Source organism: Labrus bergylta, chromosome 5 (assembly GCF_963930695.1).
Source record: "Labrus bergylta chromosome 5, fLabBer1.1, whole genome shotgun sequence".
Classification (NCBI taxonomy): Eukaryota; Metazoa; Chordata; class Actinopteri; order Labriformes; family Labridae; genus Labrus; species Labrus bergylta.
This window is the reverse complement of record NC_089199.1, coordinates 5986772-6013967: the sequence shown is the minus strand read 5'-3', so window position 1 is coordinate 6013967 and position 27196 is coordinate 5986772.

Sequence of the window (27196 nt, the reverse complement as noted above, 5' to 3'; positions counted from 1 at the left end):
CCTAAATAACATGGTGCTTTTTCTATCTCTTGCACAAGCTGAACTGAAAATGACATCCTCTGAAGCAGCACTTTTTTGAGCTCAAAAGCCCTTTTCTTGCATCCCACTGAAGTAGTCTTGCAGCGGACTGAAGCAGACTTAAGCCACTGTGTGGTAATATGTCATTTGCCAGGTAGATAAACCCCTCCGCTGTGTTATCTTGGACTCTGGATGCTCCTTGCTGACCTTTTCCTTTGAGGTGGTTACGCTGACCTGGAAATTCCACAGTGCTGATTGGTTTAGGGGCTGGAGATGCAATCTGGTGATGAATACTGAAAAGGTCAAGGCAGCCTCTCTAAAGTAAAGCCATTCTGTTGGGTTACATGCTGTCTAAAATGCATCTGATAACATCTGTTTCTGTGTTTGGGTGTCTCTCTTTTGTTCACTGCCTTTGTGCGTTTGTTGAACATTGTGCCCTAGATGTAGCCAGTGTCACTCTCATTCTTCTAGTGAGAACTCATTATCATCTAAAATATTACAGGTAATAGATTACACTTTTCCATCTAAGGGGTTGTTATTTTTATACCTAAAGAGGAAGTGATGAGATTTTATAGATACAAATCCTTTTCTCCACTTTGAATCGTATTTTACTGTAGATTTTTTATATTGAATCTGTGAAGACAACTTCTGATCTTGCCATAATGTTTATGCAGAAAGGTTAAATATAGATTTACTTCGCAGGCTCCATATTGACAAAGAATCAAGACAGTGCATGTGAAATGAAAAGGGGTGCTTGCAGTTATCAAACCAAAGAAAGTTGCCAACCAACTTTGCAGCTCTGAACTTTTAGAAGCAAAAGAACTAAGTGAGGTCGGAAACATGTCATGCTTTTGCAACAAATAATACATTTAAACATGTAAGTGGACTGGTTATTATCCAGCTGTGGCAATCAAATGTAAAGACCCTTTCTTCATCAGTGTTGCTGATCAATATCTGTGCATGATGGTACTATAAGACTGTTCTATTATCTGATCTAAAGATTACAAGATAACCCCCTTTAAAGGCTTTATATGTGATTTTTCACACTTAAATGTAGAAATCAAGTCTATCCTCTGAAAATAACTCTGTGAGTCATGACTGTCTACAATGGGTGTAACACCCGAGTCCCACTGTCTGTGATGTGTGATGAGTTTTCCGAGTCATATTTTCAGTTTGTTGACATCGCCGGGACGGCAGCTGACTCCTCCCCTCACGAATAAAAGTTGTTTAATTGAGGGACTAGAGAAAAGAAGAATAACATACTGTACTCACTGCTTAACTGTGTTTCTAGATCACGCTCATTTCAGGTAAATTTACATGCAGTGTGAAGATACAAGCATAATAAAGATCACTAGCATAAGCATGCTAACGCAACAATGCACCGCAAGTTGTTTTGGTTTCATGCTGGTGCTCAAAATGCTGGTGCTTTCATCTGCTGGATCAAAACATTGCATATAAAGCCTTTAAAGCTATCGAAACTGGTGTCTTAAGAGAAAAAGTTGTTCTTCTTCAAGCCTTTCAGACTCTTTATTTTCTTTGATATTATCTCACAATTTTGGCCCTTGGTTTGAGTTTGTGTTTTTACTGCATGTTTCAGTCCCAAGAGGCTGTGTTTATATAACCCTCGGTTGACTCTTCTGTTATTGATCCTGCTGTACGTTTAATCTGTAGCTTTCTTGAGCAGACACTTAAGGCCAGTGGTTCTAAAACTGCGAGGACACCGCCCCCCATCAGGAAATATGGGAGGCCATTTCAAGCATCTTCCTTAATCCCACTTTTCCAGCCCAACACAGTTTCAGTAGTCTCTTCATCACGAGTCTGGTTCTGCTCGAGGTTTCTGCCTCTTAAAGGAAGTTTTTCTTTTCCACTGTAACTTTGCTAAATGTTGCTTCGCGCTGTGCTCATGATGGATTCCTGTTGGGTTTTTGTACCATAATATAACAAAGAAAAGGGTATTTCACCTGCTCTTTTTGTGAAGTGTCTTGAGATAGGGTCTTGAGGTTCAAATCAGTGAAAAAAACAGTGAATACAGATTTAGTTGTCAATTTAATGCAAATCTTAAATTATATTATATCTACTGTATCTATACAATACAAAAATATAACTAAGACCATGTTAGTGTTCACATAACACACACTGTGATTTTTTGGAAAATCTTCCCAGAGAGGGAGACTAGAAATTGGTCCTCATTTGCGCCGTGCAATATTGATACAGTAAATCTCACTCAGAGCCTAAATGTCACTCCAGGAAAGTCAGGGCCTTTTTTGGTAATGGCACATGGTTGCAAATGTCAGGAAAAGTGCATTGCTGATGAGTTACTGTTGTCTGGCAGCTTCATGGCTCTGATGCAGCCTCACAGAATGTCTTTGATTTGAGAAAAATACTTTTTCCTTCATGAGGACTGGACATATATCAGGATTAAAGCTGGACACTATCTCTCTGATATTTGCTCTTACACAAATGTGAACTATTTCGGTCCAACCTCTTGATATGGGACATAATAATGGACTGAAGGATAAATATTAGGCTTTCAGAAAAATCAAGTCACCAGATGAAATAAAAGTGTACATCTGCTGCTTTTATCAGATTGCTGAGGACTTTGATGCTCAAACATATCACATTATATATATATTTTTAAATGGCCCCTAATAGATTGCTTCATATCTAAAGTGCTCTTATTCATCATTATTCATGCCTGGATCAGCAACAATTACAGTTCTAGCTAAAGAAATCCAATCTGTGCATTTGCAGGTCTGGAAGCTCATTTAGAAAGAGACTCATATTTTTATTTTCCACTTCATTTGATCAACATTGATCCTGGGTTAAATTCTAGTGTCTTTTTTTTGTTAAACCTTAGCTCAACACGCAGTATGAAAACCACACAATGCCTCAGGAGCTTTATCAGACATACTGCACCTCTTTAGTTTAACTGTAGTACTTCAGATCGACTATATAGAAACTTTAACACATTTATTTGAATAATTACCAGTAGATGTTCCAGTAGTTAAGCCAATTTTGATCCATTAATTGTCAATATTTAGCTATGTAATAAATATTTGTACCACATATAATCCAATACAACACAGGTAAAATCAGTGTGTTGCACTCTGTCTCTTGCTCCATGGAGGTGCTAGTTAGCATCTGGTAGCATTTTACTTTGGCTTATTTTTGTGTGTTTACATATTTAAAGTAAAGCCAAGTGTACCATGGTTAATCCAAACAATACCCCCAAATTAGCCATGGAAACAAATGGACTCGTTGGTTAAATGTGTGACACAGTCACTCTCTTCACACAGTCATGCAGATATTTTTCTGTTTGGTTGGTTAAATTGAATTGACATTTCTGCCTAACCAGCCCCTAAACATCCCTACTAGGAAGAAGTGTATCATAGCTCTCCATGCAAACACTCCTGCTTAGCTGATAGTTATGTAACTGTCTTTATGACCCTCCTCCTTTGTGGAGAAGTTTATACTGTGGCAGAGGAGGGTAAATAAAAGTAAAGAGTTCTAAACAGCTAATGAGCAAAAATAACCTCCTCTCCGCTCTCTGTCCACGCAAAGGTCAGCTCTGTCAAAACAGCCTGTCAACAGTGTAAATGCGCAAATACACCAATCACAGCAAATATTCGTCTTTGCAGCTGTGTGGGTGGACTTTGATCAAACATACTTGACAGTGATACCGCAGTTTAGGAAAACAACCCACAAACTTTCATCCCATTTTGGTTTTAATTGAGCTAATGCCTGATGAGCATGTACATGCATGACTTTTCCCCCCTAAACTTCTCGTCTACTACAACAAACCAGTGGGACAGATGTAGGCAAAAACATGAATATGGAAATCATATATATGAAATGACCAAAAGTGCTCCACTAAGACCCTTTCCTTGTAATAAACAGTGAATTGAGAAACAATTGTTATCAGGCATAGATGTGTTTTAATGCCATTTTCTCTTTCCTGATTAAAATTCTCAGACCTTGATTTTTCCTCCATTCAAAGTCCCAATTCAATATCAGATACAAATACACACAAAATACGATGGAAAAGGGGATACCAGATGATCATGCTGTAAGTCAAAATAGTTGACTGTAGAGGGAAGAAAACCACTGGGCTGTCTGAATGCACATTTGCACCAAGTCAAGGATGTAGTAAAAAATTGTAAAAAAAAAGAATATCTTGAAGAAACACTAAAATGGAAAGAAACCAGATGACACATTCTTCAGTAGCTTTGTGGTAGCGCTAGTTTTCTAGTATCTTTTTATTTTACTTTTTATGTTTTATTGAACAAGTAGTGCGGTAGCGTTCAAACAAGCTGTATTTCCCTGCAACAAAGTCGTAGCGTAGCGGAGCTCCGAAACCAAACTTCTAAGGATAAGTTAAAGAAGCCAGTCGATAAACAGACGTAATTGTAGCGGACTATTTACTTCTGTATGACTGTGTAATAACAGTCTAATTCTTGATGCCATCCACATCCCTGCTCTACTGGGGAACACACATGAAGGTTATCCAGAACAAACTATTATAACCAACCCCTATTACTGTAAGTCAACCATCCCCAGTCATGGTACCAACCATGCAGTCTGCATTTCCTGTTAAATGACCAGATGTTAAGGAAGCACACATCAAATCCATCAAGATGTTATGGAGCTAAGCCTATGCATTGGAAAAGTTTGTAGTATTACACTCAAAGCATTTATTTTGATGTCAAAGAAACATTTCAGTACATCAATTGTTACTTTATGTTCAACCATATTTTGGTCCCACAACAGTTCTCAAACAATCATGGAGGAATGAAGTTAATTTTTGGTAACTTGCAAAAGGTATGATGGTATCTGATCGTTGCATTGACTGGTTTTCTCAGTGATGATTGATAACCACTGACTGTATAAAACCTGGACATACTCTCAGTGACATCACCCATTGGTTTCTTTAGAGGTGTTTTCAATCAAAACGATGGAGGACACCATATTGGAAATGCTATCTCCACCTATCTTTGGATCAATTTAAAAGCAGGCAGAGCTTTAGAGCTGAAGCAGTTCTTAACTCAGCCATGCCCCTAAATATTCAAACTTATGAATAACTCTAGCGTTAATAAAATCCAAACTGTTGGGCATTTCAACACTGAATCAAATGGTGATTACTTGACATTTGCAATATGAAAGTGTTTTGCACTTCCGCATTAGCTTCTTTTTTTGACTCCGCAGGTTGTTTCCTGGTGATAACACATTTCAGATATTACTGAAGTCTACTTATCGACTTCAAAGTCTTAAAACTGTGTTTCAAACCTTTTGTGATAGTAGGCTGCACCAAAATGTGGACCACACTCAAAAAGCAGTTTCTGAACTCTTTAAAAAATAAAAATCTTCTGTGTGCTAGAGAAACTTCTATGAAGATATCTACACCATCTTGTTTTTACAGTTGGTTCCTAATCCTTACTACCTCCACTCTGACCAAGATAGGATGCTATAATGCTGTTCGATCCTCTCTCAAATGCACCGAGTCCCATCTGTCTTCTTTTTTTCTACACCTCAGGCTTTGGTTTCTTCTTCTACAGCTGAGTGAAACTCCATAGTAGCAGAGATCATAATCTATAGAGGAGGAATGATTTTTTTCTCTTATTCTCTCCCTCTCTTTCTTTCTGTCTTTTTACTGCTCAACTCTCCTTTTTTAGCCTGAGAATGATTCTGACTTCAGAGGGATATCTCCCCCCTCATATCCTCGGCTCACACTCGCCAATGCAGAGTTAGCCTTTCCTTTCATGCTGTGCCCCTGGGATTATCGTATCAATCTGCGTGACCTGATTACCAGGCTGCGGTTGGCTGCCGGAGCACTGGATCAAGCGATCCCTCTATCGCTGCCGTCTAATTAACACTAACGTGTCATTTCTACATCCTCTCTTTCTGAATCCTCCTCAAATCATAGTTTGGCAGCTCTTCTAGCTCCATTCACAGGGTTCACATGGGTCAGAGCTCGCAGGATTGATACAACATGTGCTGTGTACCGTGGATGGATGGTTTTTCCTACTGTGTAATGGAGCTGAAATGATGAGGCAATAATTTCTCAATTCTGCCAACATTTATTCTATCTTGTTTTAGTCCATAACAGAAACAAAAGCAACAATTAAAGATGAACATATTCTCTTGTTCAGCCTCTTTAAATCAGAGGGTTTCCAGCCTCTCCCTGTGAGATGTAAAACATAAGATGTCGCTTTGGGTTTTTGGAAAACTGGATTCCTGACAGTGTCTTTTCATCTCATGTACTCGTTTCCACTTCGGTATGTGACTGGTGTCCATAGATATGTTTAATACAGATGATGTCTCCTAGTTTTCAACACAAGAAGGTGCTTCTCTTTATGGAAGGATAGAAACCTGAAACTTCCTGTAGCCACGGGAGAGAGGCTCACTTTGTCCATTTGCCATCCAGTAGTTTAGAGTATATGTTTAAAGAATATCAAAGTGATGAAGAGGAAGAGTGTATTTCATATCAAACTGATAAAGACCATGTATAACCATATTTTATTTGGGATTATTTGACTATTACTCCCATTAGTTGAAGGTTTATTTTTCAACCCTTTTTTGCATCTGAACTTTTCTGTATTTTGTATAGCGCAAATTCTTAACAAGTGTAATCTCGAGACACTTCACAAATGAGCAGGTAAAAGACTTTACTCCAAATATTATGCACAAAGACCCAAGAATAATCCAACATGAGCACCAAGCATAATTTAGCAAAGTTACAGTGAAAAGGAAAAACAGAACCCTTGAGAAGAACCAGACTCATGATGAACAGCCATCTGCTGAAACTGTGCTGGGCTTGAAAATAGACAGAGATTCTTATCACCAACTTCTTTTAGTTTTTCAATGTTGAACAAATTTTACACTGTCACATTGGGCTCTGGCACATTATGTGCAGGTTTATCTTTTTTTAAAATCTTTATTTGATTTAAAATACTTTTATTTTGATTATTTTCTGGTCGTCCTCAGACGAGTGATGTTTCCAGTCATACCGCTCTTCCATCCATGTGGCTAGATCACCACTGCTTTCTGCTCCTGAAAAGAATGTTAAAATACCAAACAGATTAATTGACAGTGTAAACAATCACTAGTTGTAGCACTCGTGTGTCTCTAAAAAAACAGAAGGTCATGCTTTTGCTTCTCATATGAAGAGTTATTTTCCCCAACGGTGCATCCATGCTGAAAATGATGCCGTCATAATACTGTGGTGCTTCACATTAGAGCATCTGCAGAAGCCGCATATGTTGCAGTAGTTAGCGTGATCACAGGCACATCGCTGAACGTTTTGATTATGTGGAAGTATCATCATGTGATTGGGAATCTCACCCAGATGGATATTAGAGGGAAGCGTTCCAGCGGCCCGTCATTAACAGGTGTGTAATTAATTCCCCATGATGGGCCCGTGTGACATTAATGCGGGCTGACTGTGTGGTGGTCCGCTCTGTGGGACTTAAATGACGACAGCCAGCCAGACGTGTCCTTGTCATCGCTGTGTCTGTGTGGCCTCATTACTTCTCTGGCCAATGACACCTCTCCTCCTCCTCCTCCTCTTCTTCTTCCTGGCACGCTGCTCTCCTCCTCGTTGCTGCATCCCTTCGTGCCACCTAATGGGGGTTTATTTGTCAAGCTTTATGTTCAAGCTGGGTTCTTTTTCCGGCATTCGGAGATAAACGGGTCAGCCTCTTTTCTTTGCTATCCAACCAGGTAAAGGTGAATCATTGCCGCTGACAAGAAAGGTGTGTGCGTCTGTGTGTTGGGAAAAAAAAAAAAAGCAAGACAAGAGGCTCATTAGGCTGCACAGGCTATGCATTGTCGTAAGGACAAAGTTGTTTGAGATGTCAACGCACGCCCAATAAATATTTGAATTATTCATAACAAATTGAGAAATTCATAATGTCCCCGATTAGCATTTTGGCATAATTGATTCTCAAGAAAAGATGGAATAATAAATCAATGCTGGCCTTCTTTTGCATTGAAGATTCCCCTACATTATCCATCCAGCCCCTCTCCCCCCTTCTCTTCTCTTTTCCGCAATGCTTTTTTCATCTGCCATTTGTATGCTTTTCATTACCTATCTGCTCCCTCATGACATACCAGTAATAGCCTTGGAGGCATCCTGGTAAACAGTTTTGACAAATTAAAATCACCCAGCTCGAGTGAAGAGACTAAAGCTGTAAACCAGGGGGAAGGAGGAGGAGGAGGACGCTAGCTCTGTTTCCGAACGACAAGGCCAGCTCGAGTGCACACTGTGTACTCGTCAAAGGTTTACATAGCGAGCTGAGGCTACACGCTAATCCATTTCTCTTAAATCTCCAGTGTAAGCCCAAGACAATTGCCCACTCGAATGTGTCATCTGTGAGGATGTTAAGACAACACAGTGATGGAAAAAAAAGTATTAAAATGTTTTAATGAATCTCGTCCTGTGCTGCTGCTTCCTGCCATGTTTGCTGGAGTTCCCACATGACCATTAGCACCTCAGGCTTCCTTTTCTTTAATGCTGGGTAAATAAATGTGTGACAGTAACAAGGATTTAAAAAGCGATGGAAGAGTAATCCATTAATGATGAAAAAATGTGTTAATCCCATGAACAAAAGCATGTTTGTGGCAGGCGTTTTTAATTTAAAGCAGGCTGATTAATCCTCAGACCACCATCTTTTATAGTTTTAGACCTATTTTAAAACACCCTGTAACTCGTGTTTGTTATCATGTAACTCATATAAATCTGTGATATTAAAATCATAAATAACTAGATGTAGAAAAATCTATGGGAACTGAGACATAAACATGCATGTAAGTTTTGTTATGTAAGCTCATCAACAAATTGAAAGAACCAATGGTATTATACTAAAAGTGGCGGTAAGTTAGGAGCCATATTGAGGAGTTGCAAAGTCTAAGACATAAATTGCTCCAGCAGGTGTCACCTTTGGGTTCAGGTCATACACTGTGTAAGTATGAATTTTCATTGTGTTGCCAGGTGTTTCTAGACAGAAGAGAACTTACACTTTTTTGACTGCTACGCCTCATTCTGCTATACAAGGTAACGCAGAGTGAATCTTTATAAGGATGGACAATGTTGGACTCTTGCATATGAAATATATTGAAAACCATTGTTTAATGAGAAATACATCTTCCATAAACAAAGAAGATGTTTCACAAGATGCTCGGGAGCAAAGCCAAGGCAAGCATGTCGTAAATAAATTAGCTCGTCTACATAGCCCCTCAGTGGCTTTAATTTTAGGCTTCGCCGCTATAGTAAGCAACAAGAACATTTCATTGGTCTGCAAACATTCACCCAAAACATTATCAATGCAAACTATCTGATGGTTATGTTGGACTGAAGAGGACAGAACAAAACGTTTAGCGCTTAACGTTTAGAAGTCGCACCTCTAGTACAAGTATAAAGCAGGTAAACCGTTACCACATAAGCAACATTCATAGCCTAAGATCATTTCCAATGCCTGTGCCTATGGGCCTTTGATATACAATTCAATTCAATTCAATTCAATTTATTTTGTATAGCGTCAACTCATAACAAGTGTTATCTTAAGACACTTTACAAAAAGCAGGTAAAATACCTTACTCTTTCTCTGTTAACATTACAAAAGAGCAGGTAAAAAGACCTTACTCATTGTTATGTTACAAAAAGCAGGTAAAAGACCTTACTTATTGCTATATTACAAAGACCCGGCCTATCCATCATGAGCACTTTAGCAAAACAGCAAAAGTTACAGTGGTAAGAAAAAAATGCCTTATTAAAAGGCAGAAATCTTCGGCCGGATCCCCGGCTCATGACGAAACAGCCTTCACAGGCCTAGACTGCGCGGTTGGAAAGGGATAGGGGAAGAGATGGGATAAGATGCAGGAAGAGGGATAGGGAACAAGGGGGTGGGGGGAGGCAGACCGTCCATCAACAAATTTGGTGGGGAGGGTAACTGTTATGCAACTGTTATGCAACAACAGTTACATAAGACACTGTGCCAAACAAGCACAACAATAAACAGACCAATACAGGAAACAAAATATCATACTAAAAAACAAAATGAAACAGGAAGCACAGGATCATGCATGACTACAATACTCTATAAAAACTGTTTCAGTTTCAATTTGAGTTTGAAATGACTCCAGTCCAGATCCAGATTGAGCTCGGGGTAAGGCAGAATCCCTTGAACATAAAAGTCTGTATATCTGAGCAAAGTTTTATAAAAAGGCATTTTACAGTCTCCTTTAGATGCTCCACGTGTTACAAAACCTGATACTCTTAGTGGAACCACAAGGTCACAGAGCTGCTGAGGAGCCTAAAACATTCAAGACCTACTGGAAAAAAAATCAAGCTTTCAAATGTAAGAATCAACAGCAGAATGCTACTCAACACAATAAACACAATCACAATCAAACATAATGCACACTAATATACACACTACTTCTTTTTTTTTTTTTTTTACACAGAATCGATGTTTGAAATGCTGCAACCCAAACGTGCATACAAGCTTTTGTTTGCAAGCATCATCAGAAAAAAAAGCTATGATAAAAACTGGATGCTATTTAACACAATAAACAGCAGAATAAAACACATATTATACCTAAAAAATTGTATTAACTCAGAATTGATGTTATTGGAAGTTCAACATGCTGCACTGCAGGCAGTTATTGTGCGATATTATCACTACAAAAATGTTCTTAACTTCCTGCTCGACAAAATCACTTCCCATCCTACGCACTATCCATCTTCATTTCCTATCGTGGCTGGTTGACAGGGGTTTCCATCATGTGTCATTATTGGTGCATGAGGCAACTCAGCGGAACAATCCACCTCTCTGGGAAATGCATCAATCAAAGGCTCCTTGTCCTGCCCTGACAGCTCGGCGCGGAGACAACAGGAGCCGTGATCCAGTGTTGAAGATGCACTTGAACCTGAGTGGTATTGGTCCAAGCAGGCTCTTGCCGTATACAAGAGGTAATTAAGATTAGGGGCAGGCTGTGTGACAGCTGTAATACCAACTTGAATGGCTGTCAGGCTTTTCTGTGTCTGACAATGTTGACGGCTGAAGGGAGGCATAATGGTCAGAGCAAAGCCTGAGTGAAGACAGGTGAATGGACCCCCCAGTGGGAGAGAAAAACATTGGAGTTAAAGATGGGCAAGTCTGTTTTAAGGATTAAAGCTGCCAAACCATAGGATAACAAAATGACCTGCAACTAGCTGCGCTGTGCCAATTAAATTGTCAGTTAAAAAACTAAAGGAAGCGTTAAACTGCAAGAGAGTTTGAGATCTGAAGTTTCTGCTTAAATTGCGTAGGGTTGAGGGGAGGACTGGATATTTACAAGCGGAAAAAGTGGACACACTTTTACTCAAGTAGAAGTACAGACACTTATGCAAAGAAAGAATCTGGTAAAAGAATTAACATATACTGTGTTTAATATGGACAACACATTTCCATCTTCTTCAGTTGTGCTGGTGCTGACACCTGATGTTTGAGCCATGGCAGAATGTATCTGGCTGGCGGAGCCGGAAAAAATCCCTTCTGCTAACCAAAGCACAAACTTAACTTGTCTATAAATCGGCAAAGGTCCCACACAAGAAGACAGAAAACTTTGTGGTGGCCACCTCTGCCATATTTGTCAAAGTTCTAATGAAGAACACAGTTGTCCAATGACAGCACTTGATGCATTTGCTATGCCTAACAGCAGTTATGGTTTTACACCAATGTGGTGGCCGTGCTGTATTATAATCAGTCCAGTGCAGTAGAAAACATGCTATCAAACAATACCAAAGAGTAAAGTAAGGAGATGTGAAAAAGTTAAAAGTTTTCCGGCAAGATAGTCTTTTTTTTTTTTTTTTTGATACGCTGTTGTTCATGATGCCCTGTACACATATCATCACTGACATTTCAGTGGTAAAAAACGCAGTGCATTTCGTTGTAAAAATTCAATATATTTCAATGTGAGAATTGCATGTAAAAAGCTATACCACTGATAATTCCTAAGAAGACATCGGTCTGATTCAGGTATAAAGGGCTGCTAAGGGGGAAAAACACGAGGTGGGACACAAAATGGTTTGAAAAGAGTGAGTGACTCACCTCTTGAGATACATGTGTTGTGTAACTGACATCACTGAGGAGCTTTGCAAGGCATGACTCACCGCTACTTGTGTTTGAACACTGTTTCATTATTAATGATAATCCGTCATTCATCAGCATAAGTTGTATTGTCCTGCTTTTTGGGTTAGCTGATATAAAAATAGACCTTGCGTGACGTGATGCATCAGTATTTGTTAGACATTTCAGCTGCTTCTTTGATTTTCAGCTTGATATTTCCCTCAGGGATTAAAGTGTATAAAAAATGCCTCCAATTCATTCAACATCCTGTAGAAAGCATCCAATGAGACCAGCTCGTTAAGTTTCAGATCTTTTTGTCATTCGTTCCAAGTGTTTGGAGCATCAAACTTAAAGGCCTTTTTCCCCTATACAGGTCAGAGCTTTTGGAGCAGACAGTAAGAAAAGGTCCTGGGACTGAAGATTGTAAATTCCTGTGCTCTCTTGACTGGTGTAGGTCAGAAGGTACAAAGGAAGTAGACCTACAGTAAGATAGACTTGTAGATAAGAATATGCCAGTGTTTAAGTCTGTGTGTGGACAAAGAAGACCGTCCAACGTGTGCAGACAACAAACAACAAACCTCAAAGCTCTGTGATACACAGTGTCTGGAGCATGTATGCTTTGAGACGAGGCGTGCATGTATAAGACATCAACGTAGTCCAGTATGGACATACAAGTGGCAGCAATCAGTCTTTTTTAGCTTCAAGAGAGAGACAGGATTTTACTCGTAAGTAAAAACCCAATTTCATGTTCATGTTCATCTTTTTATGCCAACTGCTGAATGCGAGGCACAACCCGCTGACACTGACCTGGTTAAAGGAGTAATTAAAATGGTGCAACTAGTCAGTCTTGTTGCTGATGGTCCAAGTTTCTTTTGTAGCTCATATAAAGACATCAGTAGTAGACTATTCTTTTGTTATATTTTTGGCCATTTTGCCTTTATTGGCTAGGATAGCTGAAGAAAGACAGGAAATTAGGAAAACGGCAGGAGAGAGTGGGGGATGAAATGCAGCAAAGGGCCAAGGTTGGATTTGAATCCATTGCCTCTGTACATGGGGCGCACGAAATAACATCTTGGCTAAAACTCTATTTTACTAACAGTTCAAACTCCTCACAGGAACGTTAATTCCAGCCACCAGAAGGGGAAGTCCTGGTTGACATTCATACTAATTTATTGTATTATTATTATGTTTTTGACTAATAAAGTATGAAATTGGTTGGTAGAATAATAATGACAAAAACAGGGAAAGTAAAAACAAACGTTGCTTGGGTCATCTTTTTAGATCTGAGATGTTGTGACATGCTTTGACTTCAATTAAATCCTGGGGGAGGCTCGCAGTCAATCTATGATCTTTATCAAGGCGCTGGCTCTCAGATCTCTATCTCCCCCTGAGACCCATGGGAAACACAGAACACTTTCATGACAATGCTGTGGACTCCATGCTATTTTTGTCTGGCTCCTCTCCCTCCTCTGCCTAACAATGCTGTGACTCTATTGACAACCTCAACCTTGAGTCCTAAGCCTAATGTGCTTTTTTTCTCTCCCTCTCTCATAGCATCAAACCAATTGAGAATAGAGGTTGAATTTACGTTTTTTCTTTATGCAGGACATGAGTCATGAGTCACCTGGGAAATTTAGCCAAACTGAACTTTATAATTTGGCTGAAATGAAAAATATTTCAGTCCCCTACAGTAAATGTTTTTTTTTTTCTATGAGCATTGACGATGAAATGATTCACATAGCTGTTTAAAACGAGCCAAGAAAATTCACCCAACACTCATGTTCATTATACAAATCAACACACAGACTAGTGTTACAGCAGCTGCTAACGCTGCATGATCGATGCAATCCTCACCAACATCCCCTAATCTCTGTGTCTCCTCCCTCACACAAACTGTCCTCTGATGGTTAATTACACGCTTTGATCTGGGTTTGTTCCATCTGCATCATATTTCATGTTCTGTAATGTACTGAATATTCACAGGGCCTGTCGTCTGCTGCGAAGCCCCTGCACAGCTGACCTGTACTCTGTGTTGGTTTTAATGTATACAGGCAACATGTTCTCACAACAAGCTCATCAAATATGGCAGCTTGGTCTGTGTATATAAAGCCCACCAAGGAGTTTCCGCCAAGCGATCCAGTTTGATTCAGTACAGTTGGGTACAGTGAACCCTGATCTTGCTTGTGTTTCCAAAGCCAAAACCCTTACCTGTTAAGCGGAGTGTAAACCAAGAACTCTTGACTCCCCGCCAGCCTCGACGTCATCTTTTTGTTATTGTTGTGGTTGAGAGCCCCCTGGCAATTAAAATAAACATACTGTGTGTTTAAAGACTGAACTTGACCAAAATGTTTTGAGTTTTCAACTAAAACTAGAATTTCTGGCAAAATAAAGCATAATCATGAAATTCTTTGTTTGATATGAAGGTCACAATTATTAAACATGATCACTCATTGATTTTACAGCATATGCATCACATTGAAACTCGACTTGCTCATCACTGACTATAGCTTGACTAAAACTATAAAGAATAAAAATGACTGAAATAAGACCCTAACCCGAAACTATTTCACATTTTTGTCCAAAGACTTCTGAAATCGCTGCCAAAAATAACACTGAACACCACATCAACACTCATGATGCCAAGGCTGCATTTGATGACTCTGGAGTCAGAGCACGCTGATACAGTCTGTCTGTTATAAAGCCTGAGGAAATGTTTGACTTTAAACTGATCTGGAGATATTGAATGCGGTGAATTGCACCACACTCACTAAACAATGCTTAGAGAACAGAGCTGGAAGCTGGAAGCTGGTGGAGGGTTTATTCTCCATGGATTTGCAGAAAATTTAATTTACTTTTGCAAAATCAATTCCTTGAAGTTCTCCCTGAACACTAAAAGCACATGCTTTTATTGCACACGAGAGGAAATATGGCATATCGAATAATTCAGTATAGAGTACTGTAATGTCTATCTCCTTAGCAGATGTGTATATATATATATATAGTTAAGCTTGAGCAAGTGTAGTCTACAGCAGTGATTTATAAGAATTTAGAAGTCTTTTTTCAGTCCTAACTTGCACCACCTTACCTAATATAGTAGTGTCTCTGTATCTGTGAGAAAAAGGCAAATTAATCAGACTAAGTGGAATCTAATGAGAGTGATTAAAATGAAAATGATGATGATGTTCTTCTTTGTAGTTTCATTTATGTGATTTAGTGTTTCGTGTTTGAGAGGAACGTAACAACTACTGACGGAAGGTTATTATTAGGTTTGATTGAAGCATCAACCTTGGGTGTTGAAAAATTAAGCTGATGCAGAACATCTGCAGTTCCTCGAGTGTCCCCTTGGGGCGGGCTCCAAGAGACCTGGAGGTCACATAAACACCCCATTCAAAAATCTCTGTTTTATACAGCAGAAATTCAAATGTCTTCAGCCTGGTATATAAAAAAACCAAAACGATTTGGTCTCATTGACACCCACTGTGCACACACTGTATCGGACCTGATTGACAGGCAGGTGTGATATTTGTCACACAGTTGCTTTCTGAAAAGCCACAGTTCAGTATGCAGTGCAGACTTTTCAGTAGACTGAATCCTCGTGGTCATTTAGTGGGCATTTTTTGGTTCCACCTCAGTAGACTGAACATTTCAGCATTGATGCTAACTTCCGGGTTTTGTGCAGTGTGGTTTGTTTGCATCCTTTCAGGAAATGAATTGTATTTTAACACCCACAATGATGTGCAAAATTAAATATAAAATGCCACTTTATGTGCGCCTCCAAATAAATAAAAAACTAGGATGGATTTGGCTCTTTCTGTTCCCAAATATTGATACTATATCACTTACTGTACCCAATTCTCTGAGTACTTAAACATAACCATAAAATATAAAAATGTAATATTGATTGCACATATATTATTATACTTGCACGGGTTATGTACATTTTTTGTATAAGTATAACGTGTTTGAGAATCCACACATAGGTTCACATTAATGTGCTTTTGTTGTTTTTTCTTATTTGTGCAGCTAAAAAAAAGCTTCTTCAGCATCAGCAAACATGCAGCATTCATTCATTATTCCTCTGGAAATGGTGCCACCGGCTCTGAAAGCCCAGATTGCTCACATGTTGGTACTTGGGGGACAGCGGCTCCTCTCTATCAACGCTGGGCTTGTAGGTGGCACATGATGGATTTCAGAGCACTGCTCTTTCCATCTCCTGACTGCACAGATTGCCTGGGGATGCTGGCGGGTCCCTGACAAGCGGGGCCTCCTCCATGCCTCACCTTGATCAACATTCAGCGGTGCCCCTTGAATCCATCATGGACTGTGACAACACGGCCCATTTTGGGCTTTTTATATCATGGTGGATGATGTGGCGGCCGCTGGTCGCTGCTGGTGGTCATCATGAGGATGATTATGATGTAGTGGCGGTTTCAAAAATAGACGAGGAACCTTTTATTGAAGTTCGATGTATACAGTATTTTTGATGAATAAATAAATAGATTCACTCATCATTTAGGCGCTTGTCAGGGTTGTAGCAGGATGAATAATTTATTATACATGAGCAGGAAATGTCCTGAAGCATGCTGGGCATTTTTATAGTGATTTAAAGAACTGATTATTAATCATTACTGGAGATTGTTGAACTGGAACCTACAGTATATGTCCTTCCTGTGTCCTGCTGGGTACCATATGACTGCTTGTATTACATTTTACAGACCTAAACTGGACTGGAACATAAAATTCCCATAAATAACGTCAATAAAAACATAAACAGGGAAGCTACATTTCCAACACAAGGACATAAAACCACACACAGCAGCCTTTAAACATTTATTTCTCGATGTTTCAGTCTTAAAAAAAAATCTTTACATGGTCATTTATTTACATGAGTGGTGGTACTCGAGTCGCTGACATGCAGATAATGAACTCCTTTCATCGTCATCATTGCTACTAAGTGATCCAAAGTGAATGAAAAACAGATGACCCAGATAGCTCATAACATTTCTTTGATAATGGCGTCTTTGATCTGATGTAATTATCAATTCTCATCTTCTCCTCGGCGTGAACTCGTCCTGTGTAAATGTTTTTGTACAGATTAACTGCCACAGTTTACCTCATTAAGCTACATTTGTCACATGGCTCTGTCATCACCAGGAGGGACACGTTGTGAATGAATCTGAGGGACAATTAAATACAAGTCTACATCATGCAAATGCAATTTGTTGTTATGATTGCGTGTCAAAAAATCATTTGCACGTTATTTGATGGAATCCCCCACTGACAGGACCGGTGGGATGACGATATGGCGGAGGTAAACAAAGATGTTACGACTGACACGTATGTTGTTAGTCCAACACTGTGCTGTAGTTAATCACCTCCCGATTAGTATTAGTGTGATTAAAGCAAGTTTAATAATGTGAAGGAGTATTCCTGTTATAGATGTTCCCGTAACCGTTTTTTTCTTTTCTGATAGTGTAAGACTTCGAAAATTAAATGTCTCAATTCTGTTTTAATATGAATGCTTTAATTTCTGTAATGCTTCTGTGAAACTTAAACAAATAGACACAATAAATGTGACAAAGAGAGAGAGAGAGAGGCCATGACATAGGGCTGGGTGATATGGACCAAAACTCATATCTCCATATTCTTTAGCTGAATGGTGATACCAGAGATACCCTTACCCACTTGGTGCCCGAGGAAAGATTTTAGCTGGTGCCCCTTGTATTGCAACCAATTCCACCACCAATCACAATACCCATACACTTAAAAAAAAGCTTTACATTTTACAGCTTTTCTTTATTTAAACCTGATATTTATTAGTATGATCAGTGTCACTCACTTCTGATTCTGATAACTCGTCTGCCCTCCTCCCCCACTCATTTCGGGTGCTAGCGCGCCCCCTATGGATGGCAAACACCCTAGCATTTGCATAGCATATGCCACGGGCTGGCCCTGGGCGATACTCTATATTTTTTTCTATAAAAAAAATAGATGATAAAAAGAAGTAATTTCTCAGTCAAATCCACATGGACCGGGGAGCTGGTGGCGCAGTGGTTAGTGCGTGTGCCCCATGTATGGAGGCTGTAGTCCTCAAAGCGGGAGGCTCAGGTTCAAATCCCACTTGTGGCTCCTTTCCCGCATGTCATTCCCCACTCTCTCTCTCTCTCCCTGATTTCCAACTCTATCCACTGTCCTATCTCTACATTGAAGGCACAAAAAGCCCAAAAATAAATCTTTAAAAAAAAAATCCACATGGGCCAAACGGCAAATGTGTTTCACAGTCTGCTGCACAGTGTCAACGTGTACGTGAACAATGACATAAATCTAAACTTAAAAAGGTGAACTGGCGTCTCTACAGAAGATACACATAAACTATATGGATATAAAGGATTTTGTCTTTCCCTATATTTAAAAAAAAAATATATATATATCGATACATCTTAACTCAATATCGTCCAGCTCTAGCATGACATTCACCAAATAGCGTTAGAATCTTGAGTCAAAACCTGCGACTTGAGCATCAAGGGCCATGGCCTCTGCACCTATCCACTTCACAGTCCGGGCCGAACCGGCGCCCAAAGGAAGTCTTTTCGATTTTGTCATTTCATCAGTCATTACTGACACAGAACACAAATAAATGTCTGAAGAAATAAGTATTTCTGTCCCTAGTTTGCTTAAAGGTATTTTGCAACATTTTAAGCATTAGCAGATATCAAATATATTTGATCTGTGTGTCAGTGAGTAATGCCTTTCTGAAACAGAGTGAAGTCAAACTCCCTCGGGGCTTGCCCTGTTTAACCATTAGCTCTGCCACCACGTAGGGGAAGAGAGGCCCACAGCGGAGGCAGAGATTACAGTAAATCTGAAAACGTCTAATGTTTAACACTTCATATTGAGTCAGTTAGTCAGTAGTTTTTCTGCTGGTGTGTACTTGTGATTCAAGCATGAGAAGTTCATTACAGAGCATCAGTGTTAGCTGGCTAATGACACTGACAGAGCAGAGCTGGTACACCGTTTGTCTACCAAGATAAGACTAAAGACACATTTTGATTCACTCGCCTTGTTTGGCCCACTTATGTTGCAATACAATACATATTGTCTATTCCCAACTTCTGAATATATATCTGTTTATCACTGTTTACTTCAGTTTGATTTTGTTGTTATTTTATGTCTACAAAGATTTTTTGTTTCCAAGCTAATAATCTGTGTGGCTTATATCAAGGGTCCCCAAACATTTCAGCTTGGGACCCACAACATAACTGTGCAAGAGACTGGGGACCCCCACTGTCCCTATTACTTATTTATTGTAAGAAAGGCTAGAAGAAGAACACAAGTAATCTCCATGTATAAGCTGTAGGACTGAGTGGACATACAAAATGTAATAAACAGACTGACAGGTTATATCTGTGTTTTAATTCGTAGGGAGCATAGATAGGGAGTAACAGACATCTAACATGTAGACATAGATCTACATCTGTATCTGATGTACTTTCATCCCTGTACCATACTTTGATAAACTCAAGTTTATTTCGTCAGTTTAAAGTTCTTTTTATTTTTTGGACATTTTTGCCGTTATTGTTTTGAAGGACAGCTGAAGAGAGACAGGAAATGTTTGTAGGAGAGCGTGGGGGATGAAATGCAGCAAAGGGCCGAAGTCAGAATCAAACCCACGGCCGCTCGATGGGTACAACAGCCTCCATACATGGGGAGCGCATCAAAACCGCTAGACCATCCAGCACCCCTTCTTTTGTTAGTTCAGCAGAGTCTAGAAAACAACAAACATGAAATTTGTCAAAGATGTAACCTGAAAACAAAAAGCAAGCATTGCCACCATGTTCTGCACCTTGGAGGCCAACTTTTTTTTGAGAATACACTCGCTGCCTCTTCCAGGTCGGAAACAGCTTGAAATAGGCTCAAATGTTCTCTGTAAACACGGTTGACTTCAAAGACAGATTCGCCTCTCCCTGTGTGTCTTTTGCTCCCTCCCTGCGTCGCCGGTGCTTCTCCCTGCAGATGACTGCTCTTATTTGATATTAAACTAATGAGATTTCCATTCTGAAAGCATATCTCGCTCTCCAGTCTGAGAGAAGATTCCATTTATGTATATACCCTGGAATGATATTTGTTTTGCATATTTACATAAGACATATCCGCCCTATCTATATGTCTCCCAAATGCCAATGTTTTATTCATGTATTTCTCTGTCATTTGCTTTTCATATCCTCCGCCACTTAAAGCGCATAAACTGTCAAGAAGACTGATATGTGTTATTGGTGTATTGAACATATAATTCAGTTTGCAGCTTGAGTGGGCGAAGGCTTATAAGCCTGAATACACATCCTCTCAATCAAATAGAGCAATTATAATTGATATTCTTTGAATAGAAGTTATAGAAAAAATGACTTTGCTCTGCGCCTGTTTTCTTTATCTAAGCTGAGAAGACTCATAAATGAAAGTAGCTTTAATTAAAACCATTATACATTGGTAATTCCCTATGCTGCCATTCTGTTGTGCTGAGCTGTATTTGGCAGCAAGGAAAGGCAACAAAAAAAGAAAAGAAAAAAAGGTTTCTTTAAAGCTCCACTGAGAATTTATGCGATGAGCGTGATTGACATCGCAGTCAGGAACATGACAGCGTTCGCCTCCTCCCTCACTCAGGAAAACATCAGTTTGTGAGCGACAGGAATCATCTTTAATATCCATCCCTCTAAGGCCAAATGCACAGGCGCATGTACAGTATAAGAGCACACACACACACACACACACACACACACACACACAGGAATGGTCTTACATCAACAGACAGAGCGTCAGATAGTGTTCAAAGTCCAAGTATAAAATATGTCCTCCATAACTGTTGAAACATGTCCAGGTTGTACTCGACTCACCACCTCACTCTGTCTCCCTCCATATGTCTGCTGTCCTTGGCACACCACACACACACACACACACACACTCTCTCTCTCTCGCTCTCTCCTCTCCCCACGCACACACCAAAACAAACACACAAGCGCTGAATTATGGATGAACCCTGTGACACTGTGATGATACATTTGTCACATCTTTACAAAGTCATTCTTTAAAGGGTTGTCCCTCTTTATGTCGCCTAGAGTTCACATTTTGTCACTTGACATTTACGGAGAGGCTTACGACGGCCCGGAGCGCTGATGTCTCACTGCCGCTGACACTGAATCCAGACGCGGCAGACACCGACACAGACAGCACCTGAGGGCCGGAGACGGTGCAGAACACGAGCTCCATTCGGGCTCAGCTTTGAGGTCCAAGTGAGCGGAGTTTGTTCTTTTTGTAAAGAAGTGCAGCAACTTAAAGAGAGCCTCACTTACTGACTGTAGTTTCTAAAGCAACAAACGATACACAGCTCAACATAACACATAGAATCAAACTTATATAGAACTTTCTGAATGAACTTAGATCATTTCCTTTATTAATAATAATAATAATGATGATAATGATAATACAAATAAATGTTATTAATTAGTCTAAGTGCTTTACAAATGGAAATGAAATAAAAGAGGAAATGAAAGACAAATGTGAGAAATAAAAAGATTAAAAGTTTAGAAACAAAATAATGGGTGATTATACTGAAGAGAGCAACAACTGATAGAAATGAGAAGGAAATAGAACAATGTAAAAGGATGAAGCTCGATAGTTCGATTGGTTCGAGTTTGAGAAGCAATTATTACACATTAAATAATTTCCCCTCATTACTCAGTTATAAAATCATGTGAACATTCTTGAGAAATGTTTGTTTTTTCCTGATGCTGTTTGAAAGCTAAATAACACAGTGATCAAATATGTACACAATATAATAGAAATAAATGGTCATTAAAATGTTGCCTGAAAAAAAAAAAGAGTAATATGTGAGTTAATGAAAAGTATATTTATTGAGGGAAACCTTTATACTTAGTAATCTAGCATGGTGTCAACACCAGGGCAAGAGTTTAGTACATGAGAAATGTATTCAATATATCACAACCAAATTCAGTGAATAACTCCTCGCGGTCTGGTAGCGGACCACTCTTTGGGCATGTTGGAAAAAAAAAAACAACCTAGTGTAGTGTTGGTACACAGCCCTGAGTCTGTAAAAAGTGAACTAACAAATTGGCTCAGAGAGAGAAACACAACAAGATTTCTGCCAAAAAGCAGCAGGTAACATTCCTGCTGCTGAACTTTGACCTCTGCCTCAGCAAGGAACTTTCCCTCTCCACATTTTGCTAACAAGGAAAGAAGCTAAATCAGGATAGCTGTAAAAAAAAAAAACCTATGCTTCCCCTATTGATGCTTACTTTCCCTTTTTCAGCAGAAAGCCAAAAGCCTATTTTTTCATGACTATCATAGTGTTGAAATAACTCTGATAGTCCGAATGTCAGACACATTTAAAGATAGTAGGGATGGGTCATGATTTTCAATTATTCAAATAGTCCTTCATAGATAAGAATTTTTGCTGGCGCCTGGTTGTAATGCTGTAGTACTGCCAGAGAGTGAAAGCTGTTTGCTAGCCACCATTAAATGACAGAAGAACAACATGGTTAAGTGTGCTGATGTTTATATAAGGTAACCGGTGTGATTTTGGAGCACGAAGGGAAGCTGCTTCTTTTGCTTGCAAATATGATCTTTATGTCTCATTTGTTGATACTTTGAATATGTTGGATTACAAGTAGCGTTGATATAAAGACAAAAACTGTCATAACGTCTGAATGGACATCTCGTCCTGTTTCCTGAGACCAAGCCCCCCCCCCCCCCCCCCCCCACATGCCATTCTCAAATCTTTCTGTCTCCCAAATTAATGATTCTGTCCACTGTCCTTTCTGTACATAGCGGCATAAAAAGCCCAGAAAAGGCTTGAGAGTCACACAGTGTTGTGTCATTGGTTTATTTCCTGTAAGGGTTATCTCCCAAACACTTTTCTGATCTTAAACAAAGCTGAGAGATCTAATATTTGACTGCACAAATCTCTCTCAATGGCTTTTATCTCCCTAGAGGTGATGTAGCTAATATGTCATTCTGTCGCCTAATAAATGCCCCGACACGAGTTCTGTGCATGAGGGGAGAAGAAAATCAGGAACTGTTTTGTAGGGCAAAACAACAACAAAAGCTCTGTAATAAATATTCAATTTAGAAAAATTAGTCACTCAGACTTTTATTAATATTCAAACTGAGCAGAAACATGTCAAAGCTTAAAGAAATCCCACTTTACAGTATCAGATGACCAGGAAATTGTGTGGAAACCTGGAAATGAGCCCTGAGACCTGTTTTCAGGTCTGCTTGTCGGGGGCTTACATTAAAACCGGTTTCTTTCATTTTGCCAAATGGGGCCGGTCTCCGTGTCTCCTGGCTCACAGATGGCCAGCACGGTTCCCGCCTGGCTTTGCGAATGGGCGTTGATTCAAATGAATTTCCATTACAGAAAACTGGCTGACTCGAATAAATCATAATAAAAATAGAACTTGTGGCCTGTCATCTCTCAAAGATCGGCTACCTTGGGACACTGCTGAAACCTCTCCCATCATATGCCCCAGTGAAGCAGAGACGATGGGAAAAAGAGCAGAGAGAGGATTTCTCTGCCAGAGGGGAAGATTTTCAAAGGAGATTAAAATACAGTTCACATTTTAAGCGCTTCCTTCCAACTATAGAGTCCACTGGAAACAGCTGTGGATGTTGCTGGACAGTCCATGCACTCCTGTAGGGTGCATTTTCCCTTTTACTGTGACCATATCATCCCAAAATCAGTCTGATAAATCATACACGCTACTTGGGAAGAGCTGCATTTGTTGAAAGCCTTAAAGGGGAGTTTAATTGTTGCTCAAACCAGCACAGGTGTCAGCTGCTGTCTCACAGCACGGTGTGTGCCCCAATACAATACTAATCAATTAAATAGGATGGATAAATGTCAGGCGGGGACATTGTCAGTTATTTAGATCACTTGTGTGAATACTGTTTGTCACTTCTTACAGACATTAAACATGTCAGAAAGTCACGCTGCAAACCTCAGCTTCTCTCAAAGTGCTCCTCTGGGAATGAACGTGCACTTTCTTCAAATGTCAAGACAGTGGCCAAGCTTCATCAAAAATGATTGCCATCCCCCCCCCCCCCACCCACACACAACCAATAATGGATTAATTCGTTTGAAGAGCAAATTTACAACCCCATATTATGTTGAAACAGGGTCATGCACAAAATTATAGGGTCTGCACACAGGCATTCTCTAAAGCCCACTACCACTATTGACAGCTATTCATTATTTACAAAGGCCATGTGTACTTGTGCACATGTGTCTCAGTCCCCAAACTCAGATATTTGTTCAATTTGCTTCTTTCTTTTCCCTTGTCTCCCCTTCATTTAACAGTTATCAACAGTTAAATTCCTTTGTCACTCCCAAGTTGTCAACTACAGCAGCTTAGTCAACAGCCAAATATGATCTTCTTGTTCTGATATGGCATTGAAGTCGGGCGACTCAGTAAAAATTGGTAAGTCAGCTTGGGATGGCGGTCGGGGACGTTTAATGGGTCAAACAAGCAAGGCACTGTAATGCAGGAATTACTATTAATAATGAGTTCATCCAAATAGTAATTCTGGTGAGGACTATCGAGGATGATAGTGTTTATTTGATTATTGCCTTATTATGAATAGAGGTGATGTACATTTGTCCAAAACACAAGTAGTTTTTTCTTTTTCTTTCTTTTCTTTCTTTTTTTTGGGTCTAAAGGAGATGTGATGGACTCCTGAAGGAGACTAGGTGCAATTGATTGTGTGTCAAAGTCAACAAATTAAAAATGTAAATTAAATTGAGATATCAGTTGGATGTGTTGTTTTGTATGCTGGGGTGAGCATTAGTTAAAAGACAACTGCAAATCAGTGCTTCATCACAGAAACTTATTTGCATTTTTGTTCATAATCCTTTGCTTTCAGTGGTTTTGTTGCAACTTCAAAAGCTCACACTGATCCTGGTACGACATGGAGACGAGTCATTTGTTTTAAAAATGCTCACTTTCAAAAGACAAAGGCTCATTGAAGTCCAAGTGTTCATCTGATGAAATCCTCTGGCTGTGTTTAGTGATAATGTCGTATTTTGTCTAATGATTGATGTATCATTTGTTTTTAATACGAGGTATTTTATTCAAAGTTAGACATAAGAACTTAAATGAATAATGTAGTGGAAATCTGAAGTTACATGTGCAGTCTGTTTTATTCCACTGTGTGCGGACTGCTACAAGCTTTCTGCTTTGTACCTGAATTTTGTTTGAGGAAAATATTTTATGCTCAGCTGCGGGATATTTTCAGACAAGCTGCTGTATCATAATATCTGCATTCGTTATGAGATTTCTTTCCGACTGCACATTTTGCATAAACACACGTACACACACTCCCAGACAAAACAAAGTATTTCATTTCCCTCAGAGAAGCTTAAAGACGCCATAAAAGAAAAAAGAGATGAAAAACCAAAACAATCAAATGGCATAAAGCAAAATAAAGCGTATTAAAAACACACAGCAGCACTTCATAATGTAAACACATGGAGCTCTGATGCAGCATTAGTCAGTGAGCAGAAGCTATAATGCAACTTTTTGACTTGAGTCAGCAACACAAACTGCTATTCCCACCTCCATCCACTTTACTTGGAAAAGTTTATGCCCCCAAACACTGTCACTCATCTTGATGAAGAGTCGACACCCAAACAACATCTCGCCTGAGGCCGAGCAGCTAAAAAACTCATCACAGGAGATGAAGGAGCAGATGGCAGACACAGCCGATCTGTAAGTGCAGATGTTTTTCTGTCCCCTGGCGCAAAGATAGGTGCACAGCATTAACTACTGCTGGAGTTTATATCAGTGCAGTCATTGAATATTTCAGATAATTACTAGTATTGACTAATTCTAACTATCCAATACACAACTGGTTTGTATTTTAGTATTGAGGACAAAGCCCACTCTCTCTTAGGGCTGTTAGACATCTCACTTTTTTAGTCTTTAGTATCACATCAATGAACCCTCTCAGTCAGTTTGCAGACAGTTTGCTCCCCCCCAAAAAATGTCTTCCGATTAAGCCTGTTTTTGTACTCAAACACAAATATATTTGAACAGCTGACTAAATGCACAGGAAATCAAAACATACCCCAACAATTATCCTTCATCTTCCTTTAAACCAAATAAAAACCAACTAGGTGCCTTAGTGATGTTCACAAGAGTGATGGGCACCTGGTAGCATGTTGTTGAAGAGTATATATTTTTGCACTTTTTCTAAACTTAAAGGAAGATTGTGAGACTTTTTGATTCCAGTAGATGTCGCCCTTGAGCACCAGCATTCAACCAAAACAAACTGCTGTTTGGTGACACCTCCGCTATTCTGAAGCCTCCGCTCTCCTCCAGCGGCACACCTCCAACCCCTCTCCAATCGCGTTCTCACTAAGGAGTTATCAATTAGAACGCCCCATAATTAAGCACCATTAAACGCAAGCAGCGGACTAATTGTCCTTTACTTGAGCTACAATTGCCTGTGGTCTGCATTGTTGTGTTAGCATGCTAATGTTTGCACACTTGGGTTAACTCATAGCTTCATATTGGCACTGAATGACCGTGATCTAAAAACGCTTATGTGACATCCAATAAGCAGTGAGTATGTTATTCTTCTTTTCTCTAGTCCTTGACTAAAACAGCTTTATACACAAGGCCATCTCGTCTATGTAAACATGATGTAAACACAACAGCACTGACAACAGTGCTCTGGAGGGACTCAAGCTTCTCACTCATTGTAGACAGTCATGACTCAGAGAGACATAGGATAATTTCTGCTAAATTACTAAAGTTATGAGTAAAATGTCGCACATTCTTCCTTTAACAGATGTGCGTGCAAGTAGAAGGAATACCTAAGATAAGACTCAGATGCAGACTACAAAGGCAGAGCTGCTGCAGTTTCATAACTGCTTCGCAAATGTGAAGGGAAAGACATACAAACGTACAAAGGTAGAGGGAAAAAAATTCAAGGTCCAGGAAAACAAGGCAAGTATCTGAAGGAAAAGAAACTCTGACTAGACATTTTAATGGCTGGAACACATT